Source organism: Grampus griseus (genome assembly GCF_964374135.1).
Source record: "Grampus griseus genome assembly, chromosome: 15".
NCBI classification, from domain to species: Eukaryota; Metazoa; Chordata; class Mammalia; order Artiodactyla; family Delphinidae; genus Grampus; species Grampus griseus.
The window spans coordinates 75443694-75461695 of NC_139009.1; the positions used below are offsets into that span (position 1 = coordinate 75443694).

Sequence of the window (18002 nt, forward strand, 5' to 3'; positions counted from 1 at the left end):
TGAAGGCCTTCCCTGGTGGCACAGTGGTTAAGAATCCGCCTGCCAGTGCAGGGGATACGGGTTCGAACCCTGGTCCGGGAAGATCCCACATGCTGCGGAGCAACGAAGCCCGTGTGCCACAGCCACTGAGCCCACGTGCCACAACTACTGAAGCCTGCGCACCTAGAGCCCGTGCTTCGCAACAAGAGAAATCACCGCAAGGAGAAGCCTGTGCACCACAACGAAGAGTAGCCCTGCTCGCCTCAACCAGAGAAAACCCGTGCCCAGCAACGAATACCCAATGCAGCCAAAAAAAAAAAAAGACAATTACGAACCTAGAAAGACTTAGATTCATACAAGGTTAATATTATCGATGAGAAGTGTTGGAATAAAAGAATATAGGTCACTAAATGCTATGCTTCTCAGTAAGAAAAGAATCCTATAGCAATCTAAAGAAGGGAGGGAAAAGTCTATTTAAATTTAAATCTATCTGATTACCCATATGAAATGCCATTTTTAAGTCAAAAGTAAGACACTTTCTGAGATATTGAACAGCTAATTACAGTTCAGTTATACAGTTCCTATTTAATTTCCCAGGAACATAATCTTAAATTGCAACTAGTGGGATTTGGGAATGCTCAGGGGGTTTGCAATGAGTGTTGAAGGATTGCTTGACATAGTAATGAAGATGATATAGAAAAATATCCCAAGCTAAGGACAGTAGCATAAGTAAAAGAATGGAGAGAACAGTGAATACAGCATGCTACCTTTTGTATAAGGAAAGGAAACAAAGTGCATATTATTTATTTGTATAAATGCTTAAAGGTTCTGTGTACTCATAAGAACCTAATATCAGGGTTGGCTATTTGGAGTCAAGTATGTGGTCTGGATTGATGGGGGATAGGGGTGGAGGGAAGACTTGACTCCCTCCACCCCTATCCCTCATCTTTAAGTTTCAAGAGAGAATTAAGTGGGCAGTAGACTAGGGTGGCATTAGATCAAACAAAACCTCGAATGTTTTACTACAAGGTTTGTACTTTAGTTTCTGGGTAATGGAAAGCCACCACAGAATTTTAAATATACGCCTGACATAATAAAGCCTTCATGGAAGGGGTAAGAATTTGCTCTGTAACCTGAAATGCAAGTACTATTATACTCTTTTGTGTTCCAAAATCAAATCAAATTTGCTTCATTCCCCCATTTGTCAGAGTTGCAAAAACCCAGTTTCGTTGCAGATGAAGGTGTTGGGGAGGAGTTCTCCCCACCCTCCCAATTCCATTAGGATCATAGAAGAGTCTGGGAGCTTATGGATGTTCCAAAGAGAAATCACTCAGCCTGTGACCCAGACTTTGCTGTTTCTCCCTATCCTGGAGCAGGACCAGCTACATAATTTGCGGGACTCAGTGCAAAATGAAAATACAGAGCCCCTTGTTCAAAAACCGTTGACAATTTCAAGGCGGCGACAGCAGAGCATTAGACCCAGTGCGGGGCCCTTCTGTGTGTGAGTGCACAGACCCATCTCAGACGAATGAAGCTGGCCCTGCCCTGAGGGCAGGCAATCTCACGTGGGTTACGCTACTTTGAGAAACTGAGCTCCCGGAGTCTCCACTGGAGTAAGATCTGAGGCCAACAGGATTAAAGTAGTGCACAAACGGTGCCCCTTAGAATGCTTCCCAAACTTTAGTGTGCACGTCAATCACATGGATAGTGCTAAGATGCAGATTTTGACTCTGGGGTAGGTCTGGGGTAGCTCTTGAAATTCTGCATTTTTGCAAACTCGCACCTGCTACTGGTTCTGTTGGTCTGTAGATGACATTTTGATCCACAGAGCATTACCCCATAACCTTAGACGTACCTCATCTTCAACCCTCAGACTCCCCTCCTGACTTTCCAAGAGTTCAAGCTTGGTGTCCAATCTTTTATGTCACAAAACCTCAGCTGTTAAGGGCAGGGAAGGAGGTAAATATCCCCTTCTGTCCATAACCTAGAAGACAAGTGGTACTTGAATTTCCTGATCAGGGTACCTGGACTGGTCTATTTTATAAGGATAATGCAGGTGTCAGCATGAGGCATGGAAAAAAACTCATGAAGAGATAGAGGCAGCTGTAATTAGGCAAGAGTTGATAAGGTCCTGAATTGGGGTTCCTTGAGGATTAGAATGGAAGCAGTCAGAAGAGGCTTTTCAAAGGTCAACTCAGCTGGCTGAGGAAGCCAACAGGATGCTAGCTGAAGAGGGAGAGGGAGGGAATGGAGGTGACTCCAGAGTTTTGAGCCTGGATGTGCCTAAAATGATGAAGATGCCACTAACCCAGGGGGGCAGAAAGAGCAGCAGGTTTGGCGGGACACGAGTTCAGTTTAGTCACACTAAGTTTTAGGGGCTGTACGTCCTTATATCTAGGAGAAATCTTAGGCATCTAAGCAAGAAGAAATCAGGACAAAATGGTAAAATAAATACAATAATGGGTAGCAAATGAGTATGGATGTAAAGTACAAAGTTTTTAGAAATAAGAATATGAGGACACATGTTCAGTGAGTGGAAGAAATCTGAAATAATGAGTGGGGACCCTGTTTTGGTAGTGTAGGCCAGTGCTACTAAGAAGTTCTAGGTGAAATAAAAACTTTGCTCATAAGCAGGTATGTAGCATTTTCTTCTGTCACAAACTGTGGGGAATCTTTCAGAAAATCTTTGTTTGAAGCTTCCTGGAAAACTGATTCGGTCCCTGCCATATCTGCTCTGTCAGTAAATATAGAAGCTGAAACGCTGGAGTTACTTATCTGATACCTTTTATGAGCACTGCTTATGCACAAAACAGTCGTCTGTGTTCTCTTTTAACGTGGTCAAATGAATATATTTTGGTATGTAAATTTCTTTTCTTAGTTTTAAAAACAAATTGCAAACAATTTTACAGAAAAGAAATCATATGTATAAAACCACTTGCTACAGCTTTTTGGATCTTTCTTCAATCCTTATTAGTGTACTACACATGACTAATATGTTCCTTGTGGGATTGGCTGTGAATCATTGGTGTGTAAGTTGTTTAATGACCACATACTCCACCATCCCTTCTCATAACACCCTTTGCAACGTGACCTAGATGTTCTTCTCATCAAGGTGTAGAGTCTATTGCCTCCCCTCTTGAATTTCTGCTGGCTTGTGACTGGCTTTGATCAAGAGATTGCAGTTTCTGCTCTTGCCCCCTTGCAATGCTGCCACCATCCTGTGAAGAAGCTTGACCTAGTCTCCTTGCTATGAGAGAGTATGTAGAGAGAAAGGCCTACCTTTCGGCCAGCACCAAACTCCAGCCAGGTGAATGAAGCCGTCTAAGACCATCCAGCCCCAGTCGAGCTGCCAGATGACTGCAATTACAAGAGTGACCCCAGGTCAGGCCAGCTAAAACACCATGCAGCTAAATTCAGACCAAATTGCTAACCCACAGAAGTGTGAGCAAATAAAATGGCTGTTGTACGCCACTAAATTTTAGGGAATTCCCTGGCAGTCCAGTGGTTAGGACTGCACTTTCACTTGTTGAGGGAGTGGGTTCAATCCCTGGCTGGGGAACTAAGATCCCACGAGCTGCATGGTGCGGCCAAAAGGAAAAAAAAAAGCCACTAAATTATAGGTAGTTTGTAGGGCATAATAGATAACTGATACAATTTGGTATATTATATTTGCATTCTAATTTTGGAATTATTATTTTGATATAATTTTTTATGTATTTGACCAAGTTGCAAGACAATTTAAAATGGTTATATGCAATTCTATTGTATTCCCTTACCACAGTTTACTTAAACTTTTCCCAGTAATTGGACATTTGGTTTGTACTTTCCATTTTTGTGGATAATACTGTTCTAAACATGTTTTTACAAGTGCTCTCTAATTTTTTTCCCTGTTATTTTCTTAGGAAATTTTTTTTACCAAAAGTGGAATTGGTGGGTGAAATGATGTCAAGTATTAGTTCTCATTACATACTGCCTGACTGCTTTCCAAAAGACTGTTATCAATTTACAGTGCAGCCAGCAATATATCTGTCTCTCCATACCCAGTTATCAAACTTTCTAAAAATTTAGCAATTTTTGTTTATTTTTAATTTTTTGGCTGTGTTGCGTGGCTTGTGGAATCTTAGTTCCCCAACCAGGGATTGAACCTGGGCCATGGCAGTGAAAGTGCTGAGTCCTAACCAGTGGACTGCCAGGGAATTCCCAGCAATTTTTAAATGAAGATGTAACATATATACAGCAAAGTATGCAAATCTTAACTATATGTCTTGATTAATATTTACAGAGAGAGAGAGAGAGAGAGAGAGAGAGGTAGATAGACAGAGATAGAATCCATGTAGTCACCCCCAGATGAAGAATTGGAATGTTTCTGGCTCCCCAGCTATTTCTCTTGTGCTCCTTTCCAGTCAATACCACTGCCAGAAGTAACCACTATTCTGGTTTCCATCACTCTTTCCATCTACTCTTGCACTTCATATAAATAGAACCATGCAGATTGTATTCTCCTATGTCTGCCTTCTTTTGCTCATTATTATGTCTGTGAAATTCATCCATGCTCTTGTTGTGTATGGCAGTGGCTCATTCTTTTTTATTGGTAATATTATCCCTTGAGGATGCCACAATTTCCTTATCCATTCTTCCTTTGGTGGACATTTCAGTAATTTCAGTTTGGTGCTATTAAATAAAGTTTTTTAAACATTTTTTCACTTATTTTAATAGTTCAATAGTTGTGTGTTGATACTTTAGAAGTGTTTCAATACTAATTTCTTCAATTACTATTGGAGTATAACAGAGGAGGGACTAGAGATGAGTCTGAATGAGTGAGCAGGGGCTAGATTATGAAGGACCTTGTAAGACATGCTGAGGAACTTGAACTTTGTGGCATGGACAGAGGGAAGTCACTGAGGGATTTGAAGCAAGAGAGGGAACTTATCAAACTTGCATTTTAGAAAAATGACTTTGGCAGTAGGGAGGAGAACGGATGGTTTGAGGAAAACCCTGAAGGTAGATTTCTGGGCAGAAGACTATGGCAATAGCACAGGTGAGAAATGAGCTGGGCCTGAACTAACACAGGAGCAACAAAACTTAGTGTGTGTTGATATTTGAGGGATGAGGAATTAGGAAGATCTAACTGCTGGGTAACTAGGGTGGCAGTAGATGCATTGACTAAGACAAGGAATGCAGATGGGAAGCAGGAGGAGATAGAACCATAGGAAAGATAATGAGTTTATTTTGTATTTGTTGAATTTGAGATATTTGTGGAATGTCCAGGTGGAGAGGACTATTTGTCAATTGGACACGTAAGTCTAGAAGTCTGGAAGTGGTCCTGGTAGAGGCGGAGATTTGGGAGATCACCAGCACATAGGTAGAAGAAGAGATAAGGTAGATAAGGTTAGTTAGAATAGTCATTGAGGTGGAGGGGTGGGCAATGAGAAGCCAAAGAAGAAGCCTGAAGAAGAGAGGACCAAGGTAAATGGGAAAGCTGTGGCTCTTACAGTCCAGGGGTTAAAAATTTCAGAAAGAGAGTGTCTCAGAGAGGTAGGTGAGATAAGGACTGCATAATAACTTCTGGATTTGGAAACTAGATCATTGGTGAGCTTGCCACAGCCGTTTCAAAGGAATGATAGGAGTGGGTGCCAGATTGCTGCGAGTTTGGAAAATGGATGGCAGTAATTAGACTTTCCTCTTGAAAAATTCAGTTGCAGGTAAAAAGAAAGATGACATTATCAAGGCCAAGGTCAGTTTTCTTTTTTAATTGCCAGAGATCTGAGCATGTTCATAGGCTATCAAGAGCAAGAGATTGAACAAGCATGAGAGGGAGGCAGTAACTGATGCAGTAGGATCCTGGAGTTGGGACTGGGGGATGGAGATTATAGGTAGACATAGACGGATTGGATAGGAAGAGAGCCACCTCATCCTTTGAGACTGAAGGAAGGGCACTAAGACTCTCTCCCCCCAAACAGTCAATCATCCATCTGAGAGGACACCATCTTGCTTGGTTGTGTGGTTTGCCCCAGAGGCTTTCAGCAACATAGATGTAGGTGGAATGTTGGATTCTCTTACAGTCGATCACTATGATAATATCTAGTTTTTCAATATTTTAAGTAATGGCAAAAGTAGTTTTAATTAGTTCCTTTTTTCTTAAAAAAATATATTACTAATACATTTGAATGCCTGATCTCATTTCCCTCCCCTTTTTCTTTGAGGTAACCACTGTCCTGAAGTGGCAATATGTCATTCCCAAACAGGTAATGTATTTTCATTAAGTATGTCGTATCCATAACTAAAATACAACATTGTTTTGTGGCTTTTAATAAATTGTTATCATACTGTACTTATCATTCTGTAACTTGCTTCTTTTACTCATTATTAGATGTTTTAGATTTATCCATCTTGATCCATATGAATGAAATTAGCTCTGATTATTTAGCTGCTGTATGATTTTTCTTTGTATAAAATGCTACTATTTATGAATTCTCTAGTTTTGTTTCAAGTGTTTCATTATTACAAAAAATGAACATGTGCAAGATTTTCTTTACGATGATGATTTCCACAAGAAAATAGTGTGTATCCTATGTTTTGTTAGGCAATGTTTTACTAATGTCAATTAGATCAAGTCACTTAACAGTATTGTTGAACTCTTGTGTCTTTACTGACTTTTTGCCTGCTTGTTCTATCAACTACTGAAAGATATTAAACTCTTCAAACATGATTGTGGATTTTTCTATGTCTTCATTTAGTTCTGCAATTTTTGCTTAGTGTATTTTGAAACTTTTTTATTAGGTGAGTACATATTATAATGTTCATGTCTTATTGATGAATTGACCCTTTTATCATGAAAATGTCCCTTTTAATTTTCTATTCATACTCTTTGTTTTGTGTCTATTTTGTCTGATATTAACATTGCCATTTCAGATTTATTATGATTAATGTTTGCATGGTGTATTTTATCCATCCTTTTACTTTCAACCTATGTGTGTATTTAAATGTGAAGTACGTATGTTGTAAACAGCATTTAATTAGATCTTGATTTTTAAATCCAATCTGATAGCCTCTGCCTTTTAATTGGAATACTTAATCTATTTATATTTTAAATAATTTACATAAGTTTTAGAGACAGACTGTTGGGGTTCAAATCTCAGCTAGTCCACTTAAAGTCTGTATGACCTTGATGATGTTACCTAACCGTTTTTCCCTTTTTCTTTTTCCCTTCCTTCCTTCCCTCCCTCCCCTTTTTCTTTCTTTCTTTCTCTTTCTTTTTCTTTCTTTCTCTCTCTCTCTTTCTCCTTCTCTCTTTCTTGTTTCTTCATCTGTAAAACAGGATGATAGGATGAATAGTGGTACCTACCTGTTGGATTTTTATTGGAATACTATACATCATTAATACATGTAAAGTGCTCAGAGCTGTGTCTAGTACACAGTAACAATAAATGTTAGCTAAAATCTGGATTTGACATTTTGTTTTGTAGGGATTTAAAGTTTTGTTTTAATATCTAAAATAGCTGTAAAAGACACCTCACAAAAATAATCAATTCCAAGTGATTTATATTTCAATCTCATCCAATTATGCAAAAATCTATGTTGACATTTGGCTAGTCAATTTTCATCTTCCCTAATGACAATCAATTGTTCCTGCAAGCTAATCGGAATATGCTACATTTACATTTTAAATAAATGTGTTCAAAACCCACTAGAGTGCTTTAGAAACTTGTAAATAGGTTAGAAAATCCTGTTGAAAAGTTTTTACCTTTTTTAAATTAACTATAGAGATAGAGTTATAAAAAAATAATTGATAGACTTTATTTTTAGAACAGTTTTAGGTTTAGAGAAACATATATCTTCTTTATCCAACCCCCTCCTCCCCAGTTTTATTACTAACATCTTGCATTAGTGTGATGCATTTGTTAACAATTGATACATGAATATTGATACATTATTATTAACTAAGGCCATAGTTTACATTAGGGTTCATTCTTTGTGTTGTATGATTCTATGTGTTTTGAAAAATGTATAATGAAATGTATCCATTACAGTATCATACAGAGTAGTTTCACCGTCCTGACGATTCTCTGTGCTCCTCCTGTTCGTCCTTCCCTCTTTTCCCGAGAATCCTGATTTTTTACTGTCTCTATTCTTCCTTTTCTAGAATGCTGTATAGTTGGGATCATACAGTATGCAGGCTTTTCAGACTGGCTTCTTCCACTTAGAAATATGCATTTAAGGTTACTCCATGTCTTTTCATGGCTTCATAGCTCATTGCTTTTTATGATGAAAAATACTCTATTGTATAAATATACCACAGTTTGTTTATATATATACCTACTGAAGGACATCTGGGTTACTTCCAAGTGTTTGCAGGTATGAATAAGCTTGCTATAAACACGTGCACAAGTTTTGATGTGAATTTGTTTTTAACTCATTAGGTAAATATCAAGGAGTGCAACTGCTGAATTGTATGGTAAGAGTATGTTTTGTTTTGTAAGAAACTGCTGAACTGTCTTCCAGAGTGGCTATACAGTCATTGAGCTCCATAGAGACAGTGCCTGGGCAAGTGAGAGCCGGACGGGAACTGGGCAACTCTGTGCCTCACTGAGGAAAAATACTTAAACAGGGGCAAAGGAGACCCTAAGAAGCCGAGAGGCCAAATGTCATCATATGCATTCTTTGGAAAACTTGCTAGGAGGAGCACAAGAAAAGCACTCAGATGTTTTAGTTAACTTCTCAGAGTTTTCTAGCAAGTGCTCAGAAAGGTGGGAGACCATGTCTGCTAAAGAGAAAGGAAAATTCAATGACATGGTAAAGGCAGACAAGGCCTGTTATGAAAGAAAAATGAAAACTTCTATCCCTCCTAAAGGGAAACACAAAAGAAGTTCAAGGATCCCAATGCACCTAAGAGGTCTCCTTCAGTCTTTTTCTTGTTTTGTCCTGAGTATCGTCCAAAAATCAAAGGAGACCATCCTGGCCTATCCATTGGTGATGTTGCAAAAAAACGGGGAGAGATGTGGAGTAACACTGCTGCAGATGAAAAGCAGCTTTATGAGAAGGTTCCTAAGCTGAAGGAAGAGTACAGAAAGTATATTGCTGCATAAGGAGCTAAAGGGAAGCCTGATGCAGCAACAAAGGGAATTGTCAAGGCTGAAAAAAGAAAGAAAAAGAAGGAAGAAGAGGAAGATGAGGATGAAGAGGAAGAAGAAGATGATGAATAAGTTGGTTCTAGTGCAGTTTTTTTTCTTGTCCATGAAGTATTTAACCCCCCTGTACAAAACTCACCCCTTTTAAAGAAAAAAATTGAAAGGTAAGGCTGTGTATGATTTGTTTTTGAACTGTACAGTGCCTTTTTTTGTACAGTTAACACACTACTGAATGTGTATTTAGATAGCTGTGTCCTGGTGGTACTTTCCACAGCCACTAACCTTGCCTGGTACGGTATGGGGGTTGTAAATTGGCAAGGAAATTTAAAGCAGGTTCTTGTTGGTGCACAGCACAAATTAGTTATATATGGGGATGGTAGTTTTTTCATCTTCAGTTGTCTCTGATGCAGCTTATATGAAATAATTGTTCTGTTAACTGAATACCACTCGGTAATTGCAAAAGAAAGAAAAAAAGTTGCAGCTCTTTTGTTGACATTCTGAATGCTTCTAAGTAAATACAATTTTTTACTAGAAAAAAGCAAACAAAACCAAAGCAAAACAAAAACCCTACAAAGTGACTGTACCATTTTGTACTCCCACCCCCAATGCGTTCCTGTTGTTCTACAACTTCGTCAGCATTTGGTGTTGTCAATGTTTTGATTTTAGCCAATCTAATGGGTGTGTAGTGGTATCTCATTGGTTTTAATTTGCAATTTCCTTATGACATATAATGGTGAGCATATTTTCATATGCTTATTTGATATCTGTATGTCTTTTTGGTGATGTGTCTGCTTGATCTTTTTTAAAATTTTTTATTATATTTTTTGGCTGTGTTGGGTCCCCACTGCTGCACACAGGCCCCCCCAGTTGCACCGAGCGGGGGCCACCCTTCGCCACAGTGCACAGGCCTCTCACAGCAGTGGCCTCTCTTGTTGCAGAGCACGGGCTCCAGGCGTGCAGGCCCCAGCAGTTGCGGCACGTGGGCTTAGTAGTTGTGGCTTGTGGGCTCCAGAGCGCAGGCTCAGCAGCTGCAGCACAGGGGCCCAGCCGCTCCGCGGCCTGTGGGATCCTCCCAGACCAGGGCTCGAACCCGTGTCTCCCACGTTGGCAGGCGGATTCCCAACCACTGTGCCACCAGGGAAGCCCTCTGCTCGATCTTTTGCCCATTTTACAATTGGGTTGTCTTCTTATTGTTGAGTTTTAAGAGTTCTTTGTATATTTTGGATACATGTCATTTATCAAGTATGTGTCTTGCAAATATTTTCCCCTAGTCTTTGACTTGTCTTTTCATTCACTTAGTGTCTTTCTCTGACCAGAAGTTTTTAATTTTTTTGAAGTTCAACTTCACACTTTTTTCTTTCATGGATTGTGCTGATTTTTTCTTTTGTTATCTTCTAGAAGTTTTATAGTTTGCATTTTACCTTTAGACTTAGGATCCTTTTTGAGTTAATTTTTGTGAAAGACGTAAGGTATATGCTCAGATCCTTTTTTTTCCATGTGGATGTCCAGTTGTTCCAGCATTATTTGTTTAAAAGACTATCATTTTTCCATTGAATTGTCTTTGCTCCTTTGTCAAAGATCAGTTGACTATATTGTGTGATTCTATTTCTGGGCTCTCTATTTCTTTACATTGACCTATTTATCTCTTCTTTTGCCAAATATCATACTGTCTTGATTACTGTAGCTTTACCATAAGTCTTAAAGTTTTGTAGTGTCAGTTTTCCAACTTTGTTCTTTTTTTTTTTGGCCACATGCAGCTTGCAGGATCTTAGTTCCCCAACCAGGGGTTGAACCCAGGCCCCTGCAGTGAAAGTGCCAAATCCTAACCACTGGACCACCAGGGAACTCCCTGTTCTTCTTTTTCAATATTGTGTTGGCTATTCTGAGTCTTTTGTCTCTCTAAACATTAGAATCTGCCTGTCAACATCCATAAAATAACTTGGGATTTTGATTGTGATTGCATTGATCTCAAGTATGAAAAACTGACATCTTAATAATATTGATCTCCTTTCCACAATTCTTTTATAAGAGTTTTGTAGTTTTCTTTAAATAGCTCTGTTCATATTCTGTTAGATTTATACCTAAGTATGTCCTTCTGAGGGGGGAGGGTGCTAATGTAAATGGTGTAATTTTTAAATTTTAAAATTCCAATTGGTTATTGCTGGCACATACCAAAGCAATTGACTGTTTTTTGGAAGTGTAGCTGATTTACAATATTGTGTTAGTTTCAGGTGTACAGCAAAGTGATTCAGTTACATATATTTTTTCAGATTCTATTCCATCACAGGTTATTACAAGATATTGAATATAATTCCCTGTGTTATACAGTGAATCCTTATTGCTTATCTGTTTTATGTATAGTAGTTTGTATGTTAATTCCATACTCCTAATTTGTCCCTCCCTCCCTTCCTCTCCATTTTGGTAACCATAAGTCTGTTTTCTATGTCTCTGAGTCTGTTTCACATATAGATTCATTTGTATCATTTTTTAGATTCAGCATATAAGTAATATCATATAGTATTTATCTTTCTCTGTCTGACTTACGTCACTAAATATAATATTCTCTAGGTCCATCTATGTTGCTGCAAATGGAAATATTTCATTCTTTTTATGGCTGAGTAATATTCCATGTGTATATATATATATATATATATATACACATATATATACACACATATGTATATAAATATATATGTATGTACATGTGTGTATATATATAAATATATATATACACACATATACATACCACATCTTCTTTATCCATTCATCTGTTGATGGACATTTAGGGTGCTTCCATGTCTTGGCTATTGTAAATAGTGCTGCTATGAACATTGGGGTGCAAGTATCTTTTTGAATTACAGTTTTTGTTTTATGTTTTTCTGGAAATATACTCAGGAGTGGGATTGCTGGATCATACAGTAACTCTACTTTTGGTTTTTTAAGGAACTTCCATACTGTTTTCCATAGTGGCTGCACCAATTTACATTCCCACTAACAATGTAGGAGGGCTCCCTTTACTCCACACCCTCTCCAGCATTTATTATTTATACACTTTTTGATGAAAGCCATTCTGACCAGTGTGAGGTGATACCACATTGTGCTTTTGATTTTCATTTCTTAAATAATTAGAGATATTGAAAGCACATTTTCAAGTGCTTTTTGGCCATCTGTATGTTTTCTTTGGAGAAATGCCTATTTAGGTCTTCTGCCCATTTTTTAATTAAGTTGTTTGTTTTTGCAATATTGAGTTGTATGAGCTGTTTGTATATTTTGGATATTAACCCTTTGGATATTAACCCTTTGTCAGTCACATCGTTTGCAATCCCTATCTATAGGTGATTTTTTTGTTTTGTTTTGTTAATGGTTTCCTTTGCTGTGCAAAGCAACTGACTTTTGTATGTTAACCTTATGTTTGGCAACTTTGCTATAATCTCTTATTAATTCCAGGGATTTTGGATTTTGTTGTTGTTGTTGCTACCGTGTCAATTCTTTGAGATTTTCTGCATAGATAGTCATGTCATCTGCACGAACAAAGTTTTATTTCTTCCTTCTTGGCCTGTATGCTTTTTCTTTACTCTTCTTGCCTTATTGCTTTAACAAGGACTTTTAGTACAATTTGAATAGAAGTGGTGAGAGGAGACACTGTTGCTTAGTTCCTGATCTTAGAGGGAAAGAGTCTAGCTTTCCACCAGTAAGTATGATGTTAGCTACAGGTTTATTATACATATTCTTCATCAAGCTTAGGAAGTTCCTCTCTATTCCTAGTTTGCTGAGTTTTTATTATAAATGGGTGTTGGATTTTGTTGAGTGTTCTTTCTGCATTTGATCATATGATGTTTCTTCTTTAGTGTGCTGATGTGGTAGATTATATTGACTGATTTTCAAATATTGAGCAAGCTCTGCAAACCTGGAGTAATAAATCCCAATTGGCCATAGTGTATACATTTTAAAAATACAGTTTTGGATTCTATTTGTTAACATTTTATTGAGAATTTTTGCACCATTATTCATGAGAGATATCACCGTGTAGTTTTTTTTTTTTTTCCTTCTTGTAATATATTTCACTGGTTTTGGTAATTGGTTAGGGTAATGCTGGCCTCACAGAATGAGTTAGGAAGTATTCCCTCTATTTCTATTTTCTGGAAGAGATTATAGAGAATTGGTATAATTTCTTCCTTAGATATTTGGTAAAATTCACCAGGGAAACAATCTAGACCTGGTGCATTCTGTTTTGAAAGTTCATTAATTATTGACTGAATTTTTTTAATAGATTTAGGCTTACTCATATTGCCTATTCCTCCTTCTGTGAGTTTTGGTAGATTGTGTATTTCAAGAAATTGGTCCATTTCATTCAAGTTATCAAATTTGTGGGCACAGAGTTGTTCAAAACATGCTGAGTAAAAGAAGCCATTCACAAAAGGACATATGTCATATGATTACATTCATATGAAATAAAATTCATAAAGATAGAAAGCCTATTCATGGTTGCCAGGGTCTTGGGGAAGAGGAGTAAGGAGTGCTCAACTTCTCTTCTTGCTGAATGTTACTTCTCTCCCTCCTTAGAGGTATTGCTCCCAAGCACACTCTCCAATATCTTCCGTACACAGATCTCTGTCTCAGAGCCTGTTTCCCAGAGAACCAAAGTGCAACATTATAAGTTTACACTATTGCTAGCAGAATATAAGAGCTCCTGGGTCTTACATCCTTGCCAGCACATCGCATCATCAGACTTACTAACTTATGCAAACTCAAAGATGTGGAATGTTCTCACATTGTTTTATTTTGTGCTTCTCTGATTACTAGTAAGGGTGAACATCTCTTTAATCTTTTCTTGGCCACTCCAATTTTTCCTTCTGTAAATCAAGTGGATAAATGTTTTTCTTTCTTTCCTTCTTACTTCCTTTAAGTTTTCTAAATCTTGTTGCATAAACTTTTTTTCCAAATACCTTTTTTATTACAAAGTATCATATGTTCTTTGCAGAAAATGTAAAACACACACATACACACAACAGAGAAAGAGATAAATAAAAGTTATATGTAACCCCAGCTCCCAATGATAACTAGTAAGTAATACAGTAGTCCCCCCTTATCCAAGGGGGATACATTCCAAGAACCCCAGTGGATGCCTGAAATCTCGGATAGTACCAAACCCTATGAATACTACATTCTTTCCTATCCATACATATGATAAAGTTTAACTTATAAATTGGGCAACCTCAGATTAACAACAATATTACTAATATAATAGAACAATACACTGTCATAAAAGTTATATGAATATGGTCTCTCTCTCTCTCAAAATATCTTATTGTATGGTAGGTATTTTCAAACTGTGGTTGATTGCTGGTCACTGAAAACTGGGGAAAGCAAAACAGAAATTAAGGGGAGACTACTGCATTTTGGCTTACATCATTTCCCTATACGTGTATTTATTGGTTGCAATATCTTCATCCTCATTTTGGGCATTCTTAATTTGTGTACTTTCTGTGCTCTAAAAAAATTAGTTGGGCTGATAGTTTACCTGTATTTTATTCTTCAAAGAGCTAATTTTAAGTTTTATTTATCCTTCATACTAAGTTATCATTTTCCAATACTATATTTCTACTTTTAAATTTATTACTATACCTTTCCTAGTTTCCTTTTCTATTTTTCTAAAATATAATTTGACTAATTGGGTTTCTCTTTTCTCTCTTTTTGTCAGTGTAAGCATCTGAAGGAAACATATTGTTTTTGGCTCTATTCCAGTGATTTTAAAATGTTTTATCTAGGATTTCCATTGTTTAAAAATATGCCATTATTATTTCTGGACTTTCTGAAGAGAATATTTACTTTTAACAAATTTTTGTCATTTACTCACATAATTTGGTATATGTATAAAATTTTATACACACACACACACACACACACACATAATTCTCTGTAGAATTTAAGCTTATTTAAGATTATTGTATAGTTCTTATGAAAGACTAATGGACTTGAGCTTTTGGCCAACATGGAGTAATGGGAAATGGATTTACCCTCCCACCTGAAGCAACAACAGCAGACAAAATATTTGAAACAATAATTTTCAATATTGCACACTGGCAATGAAAGAAGGTGATTCCTGAGAGATAAGAAACAAATGAGTTAGGCCCTGTAATTGTCCCGGCTTTTTACCTTTAGAGAGTTTCCAGTCTAGAGCATAGAAAGGGGATTCACTGGACTCCCTGAATGGAGGAAATGAAGCTGAGAGTCTGGAGAGACCAAGATGGCTATACATCACAGGACAGAGTACCAGAGAGATAGAAAAAGAGAACCCTGAAGATCTTTAGAATGTCCCTCTTGAATATTGAGCAGAGTGCTAATCAGTGCATATGTATAAGGAAATTACTCAAGGCTTGGGAATTAACCATCCAAAAGGATTAGAGAAACTCACAGAGGGCCGGGAATAGGACCTGTTCCCATTAGTCAAACTGAATAGTCTCATAATTTATGGCACGTTGGGTAGAGTACTCAAAAGGATCTTACCTCAGTAGTAAAAAATAACTAACCTTTTACTAAACATGGCCCTGGTCTCACCTAACAATTGTAAAAGAAAGACCTGAAAGGATCAAAGTGTTTCCAATTATCTTAAGTGCATTTCAGAACAAAGTTCAAGAATATTCACAGGAATAAAAATAGCCACCTCCCAAAAAGGCAAAATTCACAATGTTTGGCATCCAGTCAAGGATTACTAGACATACAAAGAAGCAGGAAAATATGGCCCTTGATGAGGATTGAATCAATAAAACAAAACTAAACTAGAACTTACACAGCTGTTAGATTAGCAGCCAATGACATTAAAAGAGTTATTATAGGAGATATGGGGATATATGTATAGCTCATTCACTTTGTTATAAAGCAGAAACAAACATACCATTGTAAAGCAATTATACTCCAATAAAGATGTTAAAAAAAGAGTTATTATAACTGTGTTCCATATGGTCAAAAACTTAAGTAGAAACATAAGATATATTAAAAAAATACCTAATTGAATATGTAGAGATGAGTACTATAGTATCTAAGGTGAAAAATACACTGGATGTCATTAATGGCAGATTATAAATTGACATAAAGAAGATTAGTGAACATCAAGGCATAGCAATAGAAACTATCCAAACTGAAGCATAGATTTAAAAAATAATTCAAGAAAAAAGGAACAGAAAATCAGTGATCTTTGGGGCAACTTCAAGTAGCCTAATATAAATGTAATTGGAGTCCTCAATGGAGACAGGGTGGGGATCTGCAAAATATTTGAAGCAGCAATGGTCAAACTTTTTTTTTCATATTTGATGAGAATTATAAATTCAAAGATTCAAGTAGCTTGACAAATCTCAAACACAAGAAATATAACAAAAACTACACCAAGGTACATCATTATCAGTTCACAAAAAAAAACTGATAAAAGCAACCAAAGAAAAGATACAAGTTATGTAGAAAGACACAAAGAAGCATCAGATTTCTCTTTGGAAACAATGCAAGTTAGATGGCAGAGAGTAGCATGTTTAATATACTAAAAGAAAAAAAAAATCTGTCAGCCTAGGGACTTCCCTGGTGGTCCAGTGGTTAAGACTTCACCTTCCAATGTAGAGCGTAATGGTTCAATCCCTGGTTGGGGAACTAAGATCCCACATGCCGTACAGTCAAAAAAAAAAAAAAAAAAAAAAAAAAAAAACCCAGAAAACAAAAAACCCAGGCAATATAAAGACTTTTTGAAATATATAGGAAATGAAAGGATTAATCACCAGCAGACCAAGACTGAAATAAATGTTAAAGGAAGTCCTTCAAACAGAGGAAAAATGTATCAGGTGGAAATATAAATCTATGTAAAGGAATGAAAAACACTGGAAATGGTAACTATATGGGTAAATATTTGCCCTTTTTTCTTATTTAAATATCTTTAAAAGATAACTGTTTAAGAAAACATAAGAACAATGCATTGTGGGGTTTCTGATACACGTGTTAACTCTAATACATGACAACAGTAGCATAAAAGCCAGGAGCTAAGAAGTAGAAGTATACTATTTTAAGGTTTGTATACTATACATGAAGTGGCATAATATCACTTCAAGGTAGACTGTGATTCATCAAGGAAAATATACTATAAACATTAAATCAACCATTGAACAACAGAAAAAGTAATAGCCAATACCCAACTCAAGATATAAAAAGGAATCAAAAAATCCTCAATACAAAGAAAATGAAGAAAAGGAGAACAAGGTACATATAGGGCAATTAGAAAAGACGTGTCAGAATGATAGACTTAAACCTAACTATATCAATAATTACAAAAGCATGAGGGAATTTCTTCAACCTGATAAAGGGCATCTAAAAAAAATCTACAGCTGCTGTCATACTTAGTGGTGAAAGCCTGAATACTTTCTCCCTAAGATCAGGAACAGACAAGGATGTGCATTCTCACCACTGTTATTCAACTTGGTACTGGAAAGTACAGCCAATGAAATCAGGCAAGAAAAAGAAATAAAATGAATCCAGATTGAAAAGAAAAGAGTAAAACTATTGTTATTTGCAGACATGATCATTTAGGAAATCCAACGGAGTTTGCAAAAGAGGTATTAGAAGTGATCATTGATTAGAAGTGAGTTTAGCAAGGTTGTAGGATATAAAGTCAATATACAAAATTCAATTCTATTTCCATACATGGTCAAAGAACAATTGGAAACAAAAAACTTTTAAAAGACCACTTATATTTGCATAAAGAATATGAAATACTTAGTGATTAACCTGAAAAAGAGATGTATAACAGCTGTATTCTGAAAATTACAAAATATTGCTGAGAAAGATTTAAAAAGATCTAAATAAAGGAAGAGACACACCTTGTTCATGGGTTGGAAGACTCAATATTGTTAAGATGCC

General features: G+C 36.7%; 1 pseudogene across 1 annotated transcript; it reads left to right on the forward strand.

The window, feature by feature from the left end:
- The first annotated feature begins 6207 nt into the window (after positions 1-6207).
- Positions 6208-9182, forward strand: LOC309834144 (high mobility group protein B1-like; annotated as a pseudogene). The gene is made up of 2 exons: positions 6208-6224; positions 8588-9182. The product of its transcript is annotated as a high mobility group protein B1-like (transcript).
- The last annotated feature ends 8820 nt before the right edge of the window (positions 9183-18002 follow it).